Here is a 20,353-nt window from a genome sequence, read left to right as displayed (position 1 = left end):
ACCCAATTCTATCCCTAGAACCCTGCATTCCCTTGGCTAGCCCACCTAGCCTGCACATCTTTGTAATGTGGGAGGAAACTGGAGCTCCTGGAGGAAACCTACACAGACACAGGGAGAACATGCAAACTCCACACAGTTGTCCAAAGGTGAAATTGAACCCGGGTCCCTGGGACTGTAAGGCAGCAGTGCTAACCACTGAGCCACCATGCTATCCCAGTTCCTCATCAATCTTGATTCAGTTTACATTAAGAGCCTAAGTTTCTTAGGAGAAACTTCATTGCACTGGTGGAAAATCATGTAATTAACATTGCCTTAATTCGCGTGACTTTTACTGTCCACTATTTGTGTTTATGCAGTGGTGGTGCTGTCTTGAATCTCTTTGTATATTGCTTTAGAGGTCAGTCACAATTTTCACATCACTTAGCTGCTGCACTCAGCAACATTGTATAATTAAAAGTCCCAACTCAAGCAGTGGCATAGTTAGCAATGTTACTGCATGAGTAATCCAGAACCCCGGCTATTGTTCAATCTTAACCTGTAACACCCTTTCCCTCCTTGTTGGGGAGGGGCTGGAGGCAACAAACTGGAGGAAGATAGGACCTCAGTTGTGACCACAATGGAATACACGAGGTGGTAGTTGACCTAGTGCCCCTGAATTAAGTCTCCTTCATTGCCATTGGAGAACTTCAGGAGTTTTTGTAGTAGAAACTCAGCAGCTGAGCCAAGACCAGTTAGCATTGGATTGCTGGGAATACCTTCCCCTTCTGTTTCTGTCAGCTGGGAAGCTGAAAGCAGCCTTGAGACTGGGCAGGAACATGAAGCAGTGGTGGCAAGGTTCTTTGTGGTATCACTGGGGAGTTGAGGGCTAAAGAAGCCCTCTCTCGTTAAGACACTTAGGTTAATGAGAGGTGCATAACACTTGCCATGAAGACTATCATAGTCAGCTTCAAAGTCAATGGCAGTGAGGCAAAGCACTGATTTCACAATTTCTCATTGCATACATCCTTACCTTTAGAAATGTGCCCCCTGTCAGAAACCCATTCCTTTCCCAGGAGATGAAGCCATATGCCTGGAGTTCCAAGAAAGAGTTTACTTCAGTCACCTAGCCTTGAAATCCATTCCGTAAAGAGACTCAGAAGAGCTCAGCATCGTGTGAATATTGAAGGATTTGATCAAAATTTTGACTTAGTAGATGTGTGGAAACTAATGGCCCTACATTTTAATCATAGAAATAAGGTAGCAGCACTACATTTGCGTGCTGCCAACCTCTATTGGAACCAGCTGATGGGTAGCTAATGAACCCTGATCATCATGGCTGATTAACAGCATTATCCAGCTTAGAGCCCCAATTTGTAATGTCCTCCAGTTGTGGCTTTAAAACAAACAGAATTTAGGAAAGTATAGGATGTGCATGTGGGCATGAACACAGGCAAACACCATTAGCTTGAGCTAGCAGAAGGCATATAGAGAGAAATTTTTAAAATATGTTTGAGACAGAAGAATTATGAAAGACACAGGCGATATCTTCATTATTCGCAAACATTTACTGTGGAAATTATCAAATATCTGATTTTTGGCATCCGGAGTTTTTTAGCTGTTTTTTAATCAAACTTCTTCTCTTGCTTCTTGAGTTACTAGGTCTCATATCACTCATAAATGGATGTTTCCATTTCAACTGATTTCCCTGACTACTTCCAGTTCATCATTGACACCAGTGTTCACGACCTTATTAATAGCCTTGTATTGGTAGCTTTATCCTCAATATTTTGTTATGCTCTTTCAGTTATAGAGTCATAGAAATGTACAGCACAGAAATAGACCCTTCAGTCAAACTCATCCATGTCAACCGGATATCCAAAACTGATCTGGTCCCTTTCCTAAACCCTTTCTATTCATAGACCCATTTAGATGCCTTTTAAATACTGTAATTGTACCAGCCTCCACCACTTCCTCTGGCAGCTCATTCCATACACGCACCAAGCTCTGTTTGAAAAGGTTGCCCCTTAGGTCCCTTTTAAATCTTTCCCTCTCACCCTAAACCTACGCCTTCTAGTTCTGGGCTCACCCATCCTCGGGAAAATACGGTGTCTATTTTCCCTATCCATACCCTTCATGATTTTATAAACCTCTATAAGGTTACCCCTCAGCCTCTGACGCTACAGGGAAAACAGCCAGTGCCTATTCAGCCTCTCCCTATAGCTCAAACCCTTCAACCCTGGCCACATCCTTGTAATCTCTTCTGAACTCTTTCAAGTTTCACAACATCCATCCTATAGCAGGAACATCAGAATTGAACACAGTATTCCAAAAGTGGCCTAACCAATGTTCTGTACAGCTGCAACATGACCTTCTAACTCCTATATTCAATGCACTGACAAATAAAGACAAGCATACCAAATACTTTCTTCACTATCCTGTCTACCTGTGACTCTACTTTCAAGGAACTATGAACCTGCATTCCAAAGTCTTTCTGTTCAGCAACACTCCCCAGTCCGGCCCTGATTTGCCATAGAAAAATGCAGCACCTCACATTGATCTAAACAGAACTCCACCTGCCATTCCTCTGTTCATTCGCTCTTCAGATCAAGGTCCCATTGTACTCTGAGGTAACCTTGTTTGCTATCCACTACACCACCAATTTTGGGTGTCATCTGCAAACTTACATAGCTTCCATGTTCACATCGAAATCATTTATATAAATGATGAAAAGTAGTGGACCCACCACCGATCGTTGTGGCACACTGCAGGTTACAGGCCTCCAGTTTGAAAAGCAACTGTCCTCCACCACTCTCTGTCTCATATCTTTCAGCCAGTTTTGTATCTAAATGAGTAATTTTCCCAGTATTCCATGTGATCTAACCTGGTTAACCAGTCTACCATGCCGACCAGATATCCTGAACTAATCTAGTCCCATTTGCCAGTACTTGGCCCATATCCCTCTAAGTCCTTCCTATTCATATACACATCCAGATGTCTTTTTAAATGTCGTAATTGTACCAGTCTCCACCATTTCCTCGGGCAGCTCATTACATACACACTGTGTGAAAAAGTTGCTCCTTGCGCACCTTTTAAATCTTTTCCCCTCTCACCCTAAACCTATGCTCTCTAGTTCTGGACTCTCTCACCCCAGGGAAAAGACCTTGTCTAATTACACAATCACCCTTTTGTCCTTAATGTATTTGTAGAATTCCTTTGGATCCTCCTTAACCCTATTTGGCAAAGCTGTTTCATATCCCCTTTTTGCCCTCCTGATTTCCCTCCTACAGCCCTTATTCTCTCCTAGAGATTCATTCAATCCCTGCAGTCTATACCTGACATATGCTTCCTTTATTCTTGACTAAAACCTCGATTTCTCCAGTCATTCAGCATTTCCTACCAGTCTTGTCCTTCACTCTAGGAGAAAGTGAGGACTGCAGATGCTGGAGATCAGACCGGAAAAATGTGTTGCTGGAAAAGCGCAGCAGGTCAGGCAGCATCTTAGCCTGCTTGGCACACCTTCCTCATTCCTGAAGAAGAGCTTATGCCCGAAACGTAATAAAACGCCCCTCCCCCAAGTCCTTCCTCCCTACCTTTTATCTTAGCCTGCTTGGCACACCTTTCTCATCCCTGAAGAAGGGCTTATGCCCAAAACGTAATAAAAGATTCTCCTGCTCCTTGTCCTTCACTCTAACAGGAACATCCTGTCTCTGGACTTGCATTAACTCATTTTTGAAGACTTTCCATTTTCCAGCCATCCTTTTACCTGCAAACATCCCCCCCCACACCCCCCCCCCCAACCCCGGATCAACTTTTGGAAGTCCTTGCCTAATATTGTCAAAATTGGTCTTCCTTCAATTTAGAAATTTAACTTTTGAATCCTTCTCCATCACTATTTTAAAACAAACAGAATTATGGTCACTGGCCCCAAAGTGGTTCCCCACTGACACCTCAATTGCCTGCCCTATTTTATTTCCCAACAGTAGGTCAAGTTTTGCTCCTTCTCTGGTAGGTACATCCACATACTGAATCAGAAATTTTCTTCTGCACACTTAACAAATTCCTCTCCATCTCAACCCTTAACACTATGGCAGTTCCAGTCTATGTTTGGAAAGTTAAAATCCCCTACCATAACTACTCCATTATTCTTATAGATAACAGAGATTTCCTTACAAATTTACTTCTCAATTTCCCACTGACTATTGGGAGGTTTACGGTACAATCCCAATAAGATGATTATCCCTTTCTTATTTCGCAGTTCCACTGAAATAATTGCAATTGAATGAGGGAGTATCAGTGGAAGTCTAAGGCAATTTCTTAGGTTTTAAACTCATGGGCATTTGATTTAGAGACAAGAATGCTACCAACTAAGGGGGGAAAGAAATGGTATTCTCGAACACTCAATGTCACAAGACAGAATTTAATTTAACTTGACAAACGAAGCACAATTGTTTGATTGCAAAATATTTTTGTAAACTTGTTTACAAGTACAAACATATTTAAATTCTGGCTGTCTAGTCCTCTATCAGACATGCAGAAGAGAAACCTTATACAATGAAAAGAAAAGTTGGCACTTCAAGTGTTAATGTTTTAAAGGATGATGCCAATCCCAAACTGCCCACCTCCTAACCTGGGTGGGTTGTAAGTACATTGCACAGCTTTAGCTGTATGAAAATGTGTAGGAGAGGCTGAATAAACATTCCAGCTTAATAAGAAGGACTGTTTATGGGGAGTAAGGGGGTGGGAGTGGTGGTGAGTTAATATCTGCTAGCATGTTGTTAGATCACATTCCTAATGCTGTCTTCTCATGCAAAGGGCTGCAAAAGGCTATAGGGGCTGGCAGAAAAATGAGAGGTGGGGTAATCCAGTTCAAACCGGCCTGGCAGCAAAGGGGCGTTTTCTTGGCAGCATTTGCAACTGCTGAGCACCACTGGTACTGTCTTTTAAAAAGCAACAGCAGCACTATTTAACAATTGAATTCTGAACCGTGATTCAACGGTTGCATTTGATTCAGTATTTAGTGCTTGTTTTTCAGGTACTGTGTGGAGGTCACTACGCACAGGACATATTCACCAGGCGTAGGGGATAGGAGAGGGAGGGTGTTCCGGAACACTATAAACTTCATACACACCCTTCCTTAATTGCTATGGATTTAAGCCAGTTCTACAATCCTCCCTTGGATGTTTTTCAACCCTTCCCACAGTACTCCCTGTAGTGTGTGCGGGTGTAGTTTTACTTAAACTAATTTTAAAATTTAACCATTTGAAAATAATTAAATCTACCATCTTTTTCTCTCATGAAGTGTGGGTAGATCTCATGAAGCAATTCAAATATTACCAATTGAAATTTTGAAACTATTTTGGGTAAAGAAACATTTCTATTTTCATATAAAATAGGATTTGCTTTTTTATCCTTTCTATTGCCGCCGCCCTGTGGTTTCTTTTCTTAAACACTGGGACCAACCCTTTCCCTTATCCTCTTGTCATTGGCACGGTGCCCTTGCTGCCGGGAGGACAGGTGAGAGAACTGTAGGCTGCTCTGTGGCATGCTTATGCAGAGTGTCTGTCAGTCCTACTCTCACTGTCACTGCGTGTGCCTCTCTCACTGTGTTTCTAGCCAGTGATCCCCACAGTAAGGAGGATGTGGTCGTCTGAAGGCATCTATTGTACTGTAAGTCTTTCTGATATATGTACTCAGCATTTTACCTTTTCTCCATAGCCAATTTTTTCAGCAAAAGCTGTTAGTTTTTTTGTATATCGTCAAGGACAATTGAATCTGTAAAACCACGCGAAGTCGTGAAAGCTAACTGTTCCATGTTGAAGGCGTTGTTCTCAGAAAGGGCCAGCATGTTGAGGAAAAGAATGGACTAATCAATTTCAGTGTGAACTGAAATGCGATAGACAAGAATCACTATGAGAAGAGGTACACTTAAATATCTGAGGTCAGTATCTTTCCGTTCAGTGACTATCTTCTTGTTCACCTCAATAGCAACACGCCAAATATCACTATGTATGTAAGTAGAGTTTATGGGGAACTAAATAACACTATATAAGTGTACAGTACTTTTATTAAGCAAGTTCTTGAAGTATTGTATAAGTAGCACTGTGAGGCATCGCCAGTTAAGACTTGGCTGCCAAGTGGATGATCCAAAGGATACTTGTTATTCATTGCCATATTTAGAGAGCTGGAGTGAATTTTCTTTTTTGTACTAAGGTATAGACTATCTATTCAGTGCTTCTTCTTTTCGGTCGAGCCAAGTTCCAAAATCTAGCCTGAGCCTGAACTCTCCTCTTTCTCCAGTTTCTTCCTTCATATCCTCTCTGAGTTCATCTTGCAAACGAAATCTGCCTACCGTTCTTTCACCTTAATCTATAAAATTTGCTAATTTTAAATTGTAGATTCTTATCTTTCCTCCCTTTCAGATCTACTGTCATTAAAAAAAATTCAGCTCTTGACTCTGTTGGACCTTGCAAATCTCCACTCTATCTTCAATCCTTGAATGTATTTTTCTCACCCAAGTCCATGCCTAATTTTCTACAACTCCACCTTCTCCAATCAGTTTACCAGTCCTGCCAAAGCGCTGAATCAAACTTCCAAATGCCATACAATGTTTCATCTAAGTTCATGGGATGTGGGCATCACTAACTAGGTCAGTACTTATTTTTATCCATAATTGCTCTAAGAGTCAATTGTTTTACTGTGGGCCTTGAGTCACATGGAGGCCAAACTAGGTAAGGATGGCAGGTTTCCTTTCCTAAAGGACATCAGTGAACCAGATATGTTTTTACAGCAATTGATAGTGGTTACATGGTCGCCATTAAGGTGGCTCTTTTTGTTATTGAATTAAAATACCACCATCTGGTATGGTGGGATTCAAACCAGTGTCCCCATAACACTATCACGGGGTTTTGGATTATAAGTTTAGTAATATTATGAGGACGCTTGTGATCCCCTGAAATTATGGGGCATGCTCACCAGCAGCCCAAAACAAAATAGCTACTGTTAGACATGATTCTGTGATCTAGAGGTATTTACTGAATAATTCTAAGTGCATTAATAGTTATATTAACAACAAAGTTATGATAATCAGTCAAGTTTGAACTATGGCTCATTTATACTTGCTAGAAACCAGCATGCAATTATTTGCAGGGGCAACTTTTTGGCAAACTAATGGAATGTATTCAAGCCTTTGTGCTTTTTTGTTTGAATTACCAGGGAAGTTGGAAGCCTATAATTCCTTGTTGCTTCCTGCATGGTAAAGCCTCGATCAGTGTAGTTTTATCCTTTGCTAAAAATTATTGTGAACATTTAAAATTTGCCATTCTAGTTTTATCCTTTGGTAAACATTATTGTGAACATTTAAAATTTGCCATTCTGAAGAACATAAGGTGAGAAGCTTTGGCAACATGTTCCTTTTTACAGTAATATTCAAGTTCAGTACTACCAAGCACCTGTTTGTAAACTATGCAACCTTTGCATCTTGTTTAAACCTGAGCTCAGCTTCCAACTCCATGTTATTTCCACAACAAAGATTGTGAAATGTGTCCATTTCCACCACTATATCAGTTTATCTGCTGCTGAATCCCCACCGATTTCCCTGTGCTTCCTGATGTACATTGGTTGAAGATCTAACAATGTCTCAGTTTGACAGTTTTTAGTGATTTATTCAAATTCCTCCATGCCTTACCCTCACAGTTTTACCTATTCCAGATCTACAACCCTGCAAGAGTTTGTCACTCTCTGCACTCCAACATTGACAGTCATACGCTCACCAGTTTAGGCCACAATCCCAGAAATTTTCTCTCTAAACAGTTTTGATTTTTCTTCAGTTTTTCCTTTAGCATCCTTCTTGAAACTTATACCCCTATGACCTTATGTGGAGGGAGGTCATTGACAAAGCAACTGAAGACTATTGGGTCTGGGACACTACCCTGAGGAACTTCTAGAGTGATGTCTTGGATCCCAGATGACTGATCTCCAACAACCGCCTATCAACTAAGTTTTTCCCCTAATTCTCATTCACTCCAGTTTTACTAGGATTCCTTGATGCCACACTCAGTCAAATGCAGCCTTGATGCCGTACATTTTGTTGTTCTATTTGCTAACATGTCTACTCAGCCACAACTTCTGTCCAGTAATGCACCATCTTCCATATTGGAAAAGAAAAATATTGCTGCATGCTTTGTGTATTCCATCAAGGTGTCTTATGCCTGTTTGAGATTCCTACGATAGGACGTATTTTCTTCAGGCACCCCACTAAATAAAACTAAGCCTTGAGATCCCCGGCTATCAAAAATGTAAGCTTTTAAAGTTTACTTCTCTGAATATGTCACTGAATAGCCTCCATTTCTTATCCAACCACCAGATAGCGCACAGGAGTAGGTAAGCAGGCTACACCATATTGGTGCAGTTATTTATCAGAGTCCTCAGCTACCAACTCAAACAAAATCACCTGACCAGAAACTGAAGCTGAGATATTGTTTGACTGGTGGGGCCTTAGTAGCATAAATTATGAATTGGTCCTCTCACTATTCAGCATATTTTGTACCAAAGTACAATTTTACAAAATGCATAATTATTATATAAGCAAAGACTAATAATGCATTAATCCTTATGCTCTTTATTTTTTATTTGACAGCCAATTTGATTAGCACATCTGAATCTTATCAGTGGTATCTTACTGTCAACTGTCCAATGCCAATACTGGACATCTTTCCTCACAAGCTGGTATCCAAAACTCCAGACAAACTCTGGCTATAAAGGTAGGAAGTTTAATGCAATTTAGACTTTGTTTTTACTGTTGAAATTAAATCCAGTTATAATCATAAAATCCCCACAGTGTGGAAGCCATTCAGTTCATCAAGTCCATACCAACCCTCTGAACAGCATCCCAGCCGATCCCTGTAACCTTATATATACCGTGGTTAATCCAACTAACATACACATTCCTGGACACTATTTCACAAGGCCAGTCCACCTAATCTGCACATCTTTGGACTGTGGGTGAAAGTGGGAACACTTGGAGGAAACCCACGCACATATGGGGACAATGTGCAAACTCTACACTGACAGTTGCTCAAAGGTAGCATTTAACATGAGTCCCTGAGCCTGTGAGGCAGCAGTGCTAACCACTGAGCCACCATGCCGCCCCATGACTGAAGCTGGCATAGTTGAAATGTGGGAATGCAGCTTGTGACGGTTGTAATGTGTTTTTAGAGTCATAGTCCTACAGCACGGAGTCAGGCTCTTGGCCCAAAGTGGTCCATCCTGACCAAAACATTCGTCCATGCTAACCCCATTTCCCTGCACTTGGCCCATATCTGTCTAATCCTTTCCTATCCATGTATTTGTCCAAATACCTTTTAAATGTTGTTAATGTATCTGCCTCAACCACTTCTGCTGGCAGCTCATTCCATAAGCATACCACCCTCTGTGTAAAAAAAAGGTTGCCCCTCAGGTTCCCTTTTATTCTTTCCCCATTAACCTTAAACTGACACCCTCCAGTTTTCAATTCCCCAACCCTGGGAAAAAGATTGAGTGCATTCACCCTATCCATACCTGTCATGATCGTATACATCTCTATTAGAGTCATAGAGTCATTGAGATGTACAGCATGGAAATAGACCCTTTGGTCCAACTCGTCAATGCCGACCAGATATCCCAACCCAATCTAGTCCCACCTTCCAACATCTGGCCCATATCCCTCCAAACCCTTCCTATTCATATACCCATCCAGATGCCTTTTAAATGCTGTAATTGTACTAGCCTACACCACTTCGTCTGGCAGCTCATTCTACACATGCACCACCCTCTGCAAGAAAAAGTTGCCCTTAGGTCTCTTTTATATCTTTTCCCTCTCACCCTAAACCTATGCCCTCTAATTCTGGAGTCCCCACCCCAGGGAAAAGACCTTGTCTGTTTACCCTATCCATGCCCCTCATGATTTTATTAACCTTTATAAGGTCACCCCTCAGCCTCTGACACTCCAGGGAAAACAGCCCTACCCTATTCAACCTCTCCCTATAGCTCAAATCTTCCAACCCTGGCAACATCCTTGTAAATCTTTTCTGAACCCTTTCAAGTTTCACAACATCCTTCCAATAGGAAGGAGACCAGAATTGCATGCAATATTCCAAAAGTGGCCTCATCAATGTTCTGTACAGCCGCAACATGACCTCCCAAGTCCTGTACTCAATACTCTGACCAATGAAGGAAAGCATACCAAACGCCTTCTTCACTATCCTATCTACCTGTAACTCAACTTTCAAGGAGCAACACTCCCTAGGACCTTACCATTAAGTGTATAAATCCTGAGGTCCCCCTCAGTCTCTTATGCTGTAAAGATAGAAGTCCCAGCTTGTCCAATCTCTCCCTGTACCTCACACCATTTAGCCCAGGCAACATCCTTGTAAATTTCTCCTGCACTCTTTCCAGTTTAATAACATCCTTCCTAAAACAATGTGACCAAAACTGAACACAATACTCAAGTGCAGCTTCACCAATGTCCTGTATAACTGCAACATATACTTAGTGCCCTGACTGATAAAGGCCAGTGTGCCAAAAGCCTTCATCACTGCCCTGTCCAAGTTTGCCAACTTGCCCTGGATTCCATGTGATCTAGCTTTCCAGAGCAGCCTACCAAGTGGAACCTTATCAATGGACTTTCTGAAATCCATACAGACTACGTCTACTACTCTGTTCTCGTCAACTTTCCTGGTCACTTCATCAAAGAACTCTAACAAACTTGTGAAGCATGATCTCCCACTCACAAAGCCATGCTGACTACTCCTAAACAAACTCTGTCTTTCCAAATCCATGGATATCTTATCCCTGAGAATCTTCTCAAGTAACTTACCCACTACAGATGTTAAGCTTAATGGTCTTAATTCCTAGGCTGTTCTTTGCAGCCCTTCTTGAATAATGGCACAACATTCGCTATCCTCTAGTCTTCAGTTTATGTTACTGAACTAAAACAACAATAAGGTTCAAATCCCACCGTAAAATGGGAAATTTAAATTCAGTTGAAATGATAAATCGAAAATCGAAAAACATCGATCAGCAATGATGATCATTAAACCGTGAGACTATCATAAAAGTCTATCTGGACCATTAATAGCCCTTAGGAAAGGATATCTGAAATGGCCTAGCAATCCACTCAGCTCACCATCAACATCTCAAAAGCAATTAGTGATAGCAATAAGTGCGAGCATTGCCAGAGCATCCAAATATCATTATTGAATATTAATTCTCACCACAAAAATGCCATGTGATGAGCATTGCAAATAAGACAATAGACAATAGGTGCAGGAGTAGGTCATTCTGCCCTTCGAGCCTGCACCACCATTCAATATGATCACGGCTGATCATCCTTAATAAGTATCCTGTTTCTGCCTTATCTCCATAACCCTTGATTCCACTATCCTTGAGAGCTCTATCCAACTCTTTCTTAATTGAATCCAGAGACTGGGCCTCCACTGCCCTCTGGGGCAGAGCATTCCACACAGCCACCACTCTCTGGGTGAAGAAGTTTCTCCTCATCTCTGTCCTAAATGGTCTACCCCATATTTTTAAGCTGTGTCCTCTGGTTCGGCACTCACCCATCAGTGGAAACATGTTTCCTGCCTCCAGAGTGTCCAATCCTTTAATAATCGTATATGTCTCAATCAGATCCCCTCTCAATCTTCGAACTTCCAGGGTATACAAGCCCAGTCGCTCCAGTCTTTCAGCGTAAGGTAGTCCGGCCATTCCAGAAATTGACCTCGTGAACCTATGCTGCACTCCCTCAATAGCCAGAATGTCTTTCCTCAAATTTGGAGACCAGAACTGCACACAATATTCCAGGTGTGGTCTCACCAGGGTGCTGTACAGCTGCAACTCAATCCCTCTTGTTATGAAGGCCAGCATGCTATTAGCCTTCTTCACTACCTGCTGTACCTGCATGCTTGCCTTCATTGACTGGTGCACAAGAACACCCAGATCTCTTTGTACTGCCCCTTTACCTAAATTGATTCCATTGAGGTAGTAATCTGCCTTCCTGTTCTTGCCACCAAAGTGGATAACCATACATTTATCCACATTAAACTGCATCTGCCATGCATCTGCCCACTCACCTAACCTGTCCAGGTCACCCTGTAATCTCCTAACATCCTCCTCACATTTCACCCTGCCACCCAGCTTAGTATCACCAGCAAATTTGCTAATGTTATTGCTAATACCATCTTCTATATCATTAATATAAATTGTAAAAAACTGCGGTCCCAGCACTAATCACTGCGGTACCGCATTGGTCACTGCCTGCCATTCTGAAATGGAGCCGTTTATCACTACCCTTTGTTTCCTATCAGCCAAACAATTTTCAATCCAATCTAGTACTTTGCCCCCAATACCATGCGCCCTAACTTTACTCACTAACCTCCTGTGTGGGACTTCATCAAAAGCTTTCTGAAAGTCCAGGTACACGACATCTATGGATCTCCCTCGTCCATCTTCAGAGTTACATCCTCAAAAAATTCAAGAAGATTAGTCAAGCATGATTTCCCCTTCATAAATCCATGCTGACTCTGACCTATCCTGTTACTACTATCCAGATGTACAGTAATTTCATCCTTTATAATAGACTCCAGCATCTTTCCCACCACTGAGGTCAGACTAACTAGTCTATAATTACCTGCTTGACTTATCAACCTTCAGACCGAACAGTCTCTCCAACACCAATTCCTGGCAAATATAAATTCCCTTCAGTTCAGTCCTTCAGCCACTGTTAGCTCAGGGAGATTGCTTGTGTCTTCCCCAGTGAACACAGATCTGAAGTAACAATTCAATTCTTCTGCCATTTCTTTTTTCCCCGTAATATATTAGGAGAAAGTGAGGACTGCAGATGCTGGAGATCAGAGCTGAAAATGTGTTGCTGGAAAAGCGCAGCAGGTCAGGCAGCATCCAAGGAGCAGGAGAATCGACATTTCGGGCATGAGCCCTTCTTCAGGAACCTGAAGAAGGGCTCATGCCCGAAACGTCGATTCTCCTGCTCCTTGGGTGCTGCCTGATCTGCTGCGCTTTTCCAGCAACACATTTTCAACCCCGTAATATATTCCCCTGTTTCTGTCTTCAAGGGCCCAATTTTAATCTTAGCCATTTTTTTGCCTTTCACACACCTAAAAAAGCTCTTACTATCCTCCTTTATATTTTTGGCCAGTTTACCTTCGTACCTCATTTTTTCTCTGCGTATTTCCTTCTTAGTAATCCTCTGTTGTTCTTCAAAAGCTTCCCAGTCCTCCGTTTTCCCACTTATCTTTGCCATGTTATACTTTTTCTCTTTTAACTTTATATTTTTCTTAACTTCCCTCGTCAGCCATGGCCTCCCATGCCTCCTCCTCGGATCTCTTTTTGGAATGAACTGATCCTGCATCTTCTGCATTATACACAGAAATATCTGCCATTGTTCCTCCACTGTCATCCCTGCTAAGATATTGCACCATTGAACTTTGGCCAGCTTCTCCCTCATAGCTCCATAGTTCCCTTTATTCAACAGAAATATTGCCACTTCCGACTGTACCCTCTCCCTCTCAAATTGCAGATTGAAGCTTATTGTATTATGGTCATTACTTCCCAATGGCTCCTTCACTTCGAGGTCCCTGATCAATTCTGGTTTGTTGCACAATACCGGATCCAGAATTGCCTTCTCCCTGGTAGGCTCCAGCACCAGCTATTCTAAGAATCCATCTCTGAGGCACTCCACGAAATCTCTTTCTTGAGGTCCAATACCATCCTGATTCTCCCAGTCTACCTGCATGTTGAAATCCCCCATAACAACTGTAGTAACATCTTTGCAACAGGCCAATTTCAGCTCCTGATTCTACTTACATCCGACATCCAGACTACTGTTTGGGGGCCTGTAGATAACTCCCAAGAGGGTCTTCTTACCCTTAGAATTTCTCAGCTCTATCCATACTGACTCTACATCCCCTGATTCTAGGGCCCCCGTGCAAGGGACTGAATATCATCCCTTACCAACAAGGCCACCCCACCCCCTCTGCCCGTCAGTCTGTCCTTACGATAGCACGTATAGCCTTGAATATTCATTTCCCAGGCCCTGTCCACTTGAAGCCACGTCTCAGTTACCCTCACAATATCGTATCTGCCAACTCCCAAAAGGGCTTCAAGCTCATCCATCTTATTTCTAATGCTTCGTGCATTCATGTATAGTATTTTTAATTTGAATTTCCTTCTTAAACATCCAGTTTGTCCCCTCCCCCCCCCCCCCAGCTATAAGAAGCAATCTAACCAACATTCCTTGACATTGAATGATGTTTCCATCACTGAGTTCCCCATTATACTGTTGACCAAAAACTGAACTGGACTAGCCACTGTTTGGATGTCAGTAAGGAGTTTGATAAGATTCCGCATGGTAAACTGATTAGCAAGGTTAGATTACATGGAATACAGGAAGGGCTAGCCATTTGGATACCAAATTAGCTGGAAGGTAGGAAACAAAGGGTGGTGGTAGAGGGTTGCTTTTCAGACTGGAAGCCTGTGACCAGAAGCTTGCAGCAAGAATAGGTGCTGCCTCCACTGCTTTTCGTTATTTATACAAATGATTCGGATGTGAACATATGAGATATGATTCATAAGTTTGCAGACGACACTAAAATTGGTGTTGTTGTGGACAGTGAAGAAGGTTACTTCAGAGTACAATGGGACCTTATTCAGAGAGGCCAATAGGCCAAGGAATGGCAGATGGTGTTTAATTTAGATGAATGTGAGGTGCTGCATTTTGGTAGGGCAAATCAGGGCAGGACTTATACGCTTAATGGTATGGTCCTGAGGAGTGTTGTCGAACAAAGAGACCTTGATGTGCAAATTCATAGTTCCTTGGAAACGGAGTCGCAGGTATACAGGGTAGTGAACAAAGTGGTTAGTGCACTTGCCTTTATTGGTCAGTGTATTGAGTATAGGAGTTCGGAGGTCATGTTGTAACTGCATAGGGCATTGGTTAGGCCACTTTCGAATATAGAACATAGAACATTACAGCGCAGTACAGGCCCTTCAGCCCTCGATGTTGCGCCGCCCTGTCATACTAATCTGAAGCCCATCCCACCTACTCCATGTACGTCCATATGCCTGCCCAATGATGACTTAAATGCACTTAAACTTGGCGAATCTACTACCGTTGCAGGTAAAACATTCCATACCCTTACTACTGTCTGAGTAAAGAAACTACCTCTGACATTTGTCTTATACTTATCTCCCCTCACTTTAAAGTTGTGTCCCCTCGTGTTTGCCATCCCCATACTTGGAAAAAGGCTCTCCCTGTCCACCCTATCTAACCATCTGATTATCTTGTATGTCTCTATTAAGTCACCTCTCAACCTTCTTCTCTCTAACGCGAACAGCCTCAAGGCCCTCAGCCTTTCCTCGTAAGACATTCCTTCCATGCCAGGCAACATCCTAGTAAATCTCCTCTGCACCCTTTCCAAAGCTTCCACATCCTTCTTATAATGCAGTGACCAGAACTGTACACAATACTCCAAGTGTGGCCGTACCAGAGCTTTGTACAGCTGCAGCGTAACCTCCTGGTTCCGGAACTCAACCCCTCTATTAATAAAGGCCAAGACACTGTATGCCTTCTTAACAACCCTGAAACGTCGATTCTCCTCCTCCTCAGATGTTGCCTGACCTGCTGTGCTTTTCCAACACCACACTCTCAACTCTGATCTCCAGCATCTGTAGTCCTCACTTTTTCCTAAAGGGCTTAGGTTTAATAAATGACCTCAGTTAAAAAAAATTTCCTGGGAAGTAGTGATCAAAATATGATAGAATTTAATATTCAGCTCAAGAGCGAGAAACATGGGTCAGAAACAACAGTTTAATTTAAATTAAGGGAATTTCAATGAAATTAGGATAGAGTTAGCTAAAATAAACTGGATGGATAGATTAGCAGAGATGATAATAAGTAAGCAGTAGCAGACATTCATGACTGTCAGCAAAATTACTTGCTGGCAGGAGGAAAAATTCCAAGTAAAAGATAAACCATCTATGGCTAGCCAAGGAAATTAGAGTATTAAATTGAAAGAAAAATCATATCAGGAGGCAAAAATCAATGATGGTGCAAAGACTGAGATAAATTCAGCAAATGAGGACTTAAAAAGCTAATAAAGACAGAAAAATAAAATTACGAGGGCAAACTAGCATGAAATATAAAAACTGACATTAAGAGCATCTTTAAATATATAAAGTAACTGACTAATTTATTAGAATGTTTTGAGGAAGTCTAAACCAGATAGAGGAGAACCAGTAGATGTATAGTATTTGGACTTTCAGCAAGCATTTGACAGGTATCTTACAAAGGTTAAGTCATAAGATAAAGACCGTACGATGTTGGAGGTAGTATATTGGCATGGATAGAGAATTGGCTCATGGGCAGGAAACAGTGAGTGGGAATACTTATTTTGTTACCGATTGGAGACCTTGACCATTGGGTTCCAAAGGGATCATTGTTGGGACTGCAACTATTTTATAATATATTAATGACTTGGAGGAAGTAAATGAATATACGTAGCCAAATTTGCAGACGACACACAATTAGATGGCAAGGCAGATTGTGAGACGGATACAATCAGCTACAGAGAGATATTGATAAATTAGTAAACATGCAAAAGTTGGCAAAAGAAGTATAATGTAGGAAAATGTGAAGTTGTCTATTTTGTAAGGGAGAACAGAATATTGTTTAATTGGAAATAAACTGCAGAAAGCTGCAATACAAAGGGACTTGGGAGTATCTGTGCAGTGAACAAAAAGCTAGCACACAGGTACATAGGCAATTAGGAAGGCATGGAATGTTGGCCCTTATTTTAATGGGGTTGGAGTATAAGAGTAGGGAAGTCTCACTGCAATTGCACATGGTGCTGGTGAGACCACATCTGGAGCAGTTTTTGTTGCCTTAATATCATTTCATTGGAGGCAGTTCAGAAAATGTTTACTAGGATAATCTCTAGTATGAAGCAATTGTTTTATGAGCTAAGATTAGATATGTTGAGACTCTACTTTCTGTAGTTCAGAGGAATGAGGTGATCTCATTGAAAAGTATAGGATTCTTAAGGGGCTTGTCAGGGTAAGTGCTGAGAGGATGTTTCCCCTCATGGAAGAGTCTAGGACTAGAGGGCATCATCTCAGAATGATGGGGTACAAATTTAAAACTGAGATGAAGAGAAATTTCTTCTCTGAGGGTTGGTGAGTCTTTGGAAGTCCTTGCCACCGAGAGCCATGGGGGCAGAGTCCTTGTGTCTATTTAAGGCAAGATAGATAGATTCTTGATCAGTAGGGGAATCAAGGGTTGCGGACAAAGGGAAGGAAAGTGGATGTGAGGAATATCTGATTGGCCGTGATCCTATTGAATGGCAGAGCAGGCACAATTACTGAACAGTGCTAAATCACCAACTCTTGTTCCTATTTCTTATGGTCTATAGTCTTATTTAAAACAGAGATGAGGAAGGATTATTCCTGTCACAAATTTGAGAATCTGTGGAATTCACCACCGCAGAACATATATATTCAAAATACCTTATTTAATCCACAGGCCCAGTTGATCAAGGTCCCATTGTGCTCTTAAATGCCTTCTTCACTCCATTTTAATGGCACCTGCAAATTTACTAACCATACCTCCAATATTCTCATCCAAATTGTTTATATACATGACAAGCAACAGTGGACCCAGCACCAATCCTTGCAGCACGCTGATGGTCACTAGCCTCTCATTCGAGATTGAGGAGAAAGTGAGGTCTGCAGATACTGGAGATCAGAGCCGGAGATGTGTTGCTGGAAAAGCGCAGCAGGTCAGGCAGCATCCAGGGAACAGGAGAATCGACGTTTCAGGCAGATTCCTGAAGAAGGGCTTATGCCCGAAACGTCGATTCTCCTGTTCCCTGGATGCTGCCTGACCTGCTGCGCTTTTCCAGCAACACATCTCCGGCTCTCATTCGAGATTGCCGAACAAGGGAAAACATCCCTGTCTATCAATTCCCTTAACATATTATCTACTCCCATTAGATATCCTGTCATTCTCCTCAACTCTGTGAATATAGACCTAAACAGCTCATTCTGTCCTCATAAAATAAGCCTTTCATCTCCGGAGTTAATCAAGTGCAGTCTCACAATTCTTAGTTTAATTATTACAACACTTTTTTGCTTTTACACTGCAATTCTTTTGAAATAAATGTCAAATGCCAAAATTCCATTTCTTCAACTTGTTACTTTAGTTCCTCTCCAACAAGAAGAGATATTCTATATCTTGGCACCAGAGATGTCCTGAGAACTGAGAGTTTCTTCCTTGAACCTTAACCATGCTATTTTACATTACTACATTTCTCTTTTCTTCCACACCTGATTGTCACTCTGGATGGTTCTGTGGTCAGTTTGTCATTGCAGTCTGTACCCTCATCCACAGCAGGAACAAGAACCTAGTTTTTATTGGATAAGGGCACTGACGCAGACTCCTTCAAAGCTAAATTCTGGACTCCCATACTTGCCTCATTCGCAGTCATGACCTCCTGTTTCTGACCATGGACTAAATTTAATTAATTAATCCCAGGGGTCTGGAACACAGTGTTCATGTAGCTGTCTGCCCCCCGATGTTTTGCAGTGTCCACAGCCCAGACACCAACTCAACAAGTTGGAGCTAAAGTTCCTTGGGCAGCCAACACTTGCCACAGATGTGGCCACTGTGGATAATGCTAGATTCTCAAGGCTCCCACATATTACTGGTGCTGTACATCATTATCCTCACCATCTCTATCCTAGTTGATTAATTGATTTGGATGTTAAATATTTTGAAAGTGAATTTCTTAATTGTACTCTTCAGCTGCAATAACATCTCCTAATTTAAACCACTCAGGCAATCCAATGACAGAAGTCATGGTAAGGTCCTGGGGAGTGTTGCTGAATAAAGAGACCTTGGAATGCAGTTTCATAATTCCTAGAAAGTGGAGTCACAGGTAGATAGGATAGTGAAGAAGGCATTTCATATACTGTCCTTTATTGGCCAAAGCATTAAGTTTAAGAGTTGGGAGATCATGTTGCGGCTGTACAGGACATTGGCTAGGCCACTTTTGGAATAGTGCTTTCAATTCTGGTCTCTCTCCTAATGGAAGGATGTTGTGACACTTGAAATGGTTCAGAACAGATTTACAAGGATGTTGCCAGATTGGAGGATTTGAATTATAGGGAGAGGCTGAATAGGTTTGGGCTGTTTTTCCCTGGTAAGTCAGAGGCGGAGGGGTGACCTTAATTCTTTGAAGAGGTAACAAGTAAGTCAGACCAGGTAAGCCCAGTGGATGTTATGTATCTAGATTTCCAAAAGGCCTTTGATAAGGTGCCTCACAGGAGACTGCTGAGTAAGGTGAGGGCCCATGATGTTCGAGGTGAGCCAATGGCATGGATTGGGGATTGACTGTCTGACAGAAGGCAGAGAGTTGGGTTAAAAAGGTTCTTTTTCAGAATGGCAGCTGGTGACAAGTAGTGAACATCTATTCCTAAGCTCACCATCCATCATATCCCTCTCCTTGGTTAATACCAATGCAAAATACCCATTAAGAATCTCACCCATTTTCTCTGACTCCACGCATAACTTTCCTCCTTTGTCCTTGAGTGGTCCAACCCTTTCTCTAGATACCCTCTTGCTCCTTATATAAGAATAAGAGGCTTTTGGATTTTCCTTAACCCTGTTTGCTGAAGACATTTTAGCCCTCTTAATTCCTCGTTTCAGATTGGGCTTGCTTTCCTGATATTCTTCCAAAGCTTCATCTGTCTTCAGTCATAGAGTCATAGAGATGTACAGCATGGAAACAGACCCTTTGGACCAACCCGTCCATGCCGACCAGATATCCCAACCCAATCTAGTCCCACCTGCCAGCACCCGGCCCATATCCCTCCAAACCTTTCCTATTCATGTACCCATCTAAATGCCTCTTAAATGTTGCAATTGTATGAGCCTCCACCACATCCTCTGGCAGCTCATTCCATGCATGTATCATCCTCTGCATGAAAAAGTTGCCCCTTAGGTCTCTTTTATATCTTTCTCCTCTCACCCTAAACCTATGCCCTCTAGTTCTGAACTCCCTGATCCCAGGGAAAAGATTTTGCCTATTTATCCTATCCATGCCCCTCATAATTTTGTAAACCTCTATAAGGTCACCCCTCAGCCTCCGACGCTCCAGGGAAAACAGTCCCAGCCTGTTCAACCTCTCCCTGTAGCTCAGATCCTCCAACCCTGGCAACATCCTTGTAAATCTTTTCTGAACCCTTTCAAGTTTCACAACATCTTTCTGATGGGAAGGAGACCAGAATTGCATGCAATATTCCAACAGTGGCCTAACCAGTGTCCTGT

The 20,353-nt window shown here is 42.1% G+C and overlaps 1 protein-coding gene across 4 annotated transcripts in view; it reads left to right on the top strand.

Moving 5' to 3' along the window:
- The window catches only part of LOC122563508 (zinc finger and BTB domain-containing protein 7C), a 240,135-nt gene that overhangs the window by 123,025 nt on the left and 96,757 nt on the right, over positions 1-20,353 (top strand). For 3 of the 4 annotated variants that reach the window (XM_043717424.1, XM_043717595.1, XM_043717351.1), the window contains one exon: positions 8,615-8,738. The gene's annotated coding sequence lies outside the window, so the exon portion shown is untranslated. Of the gene's footprint in view, positions 1-5,248; positions 5,647-8,614; positions 8,739-20,353 lie in introns of those variants that run through there. The other variant, XM_043717512.1, reaches the window with a different exon arrangement.

Source organism: Chiloscyllium plagiosum, chromosome 1, assembly GCF_004010195.1.
Source record: "Chiloscyllium plagiosum isolate BGI_BamShark_2017 chromosome 1, ASM401019v2, whole genome shotgun sequence".
Taxonomy (NCBI): domain Eukaryota; kingdom Metazoa; phylum Chordata; class Chondrichthyes; order Orectolobiformes; family Hemiscylliidae; genus Chiloscyllium; species Chiloscyllium plagiosum.
This window is presented reverse-complemented; position numbering and strand designations above follow the sequence as displayed.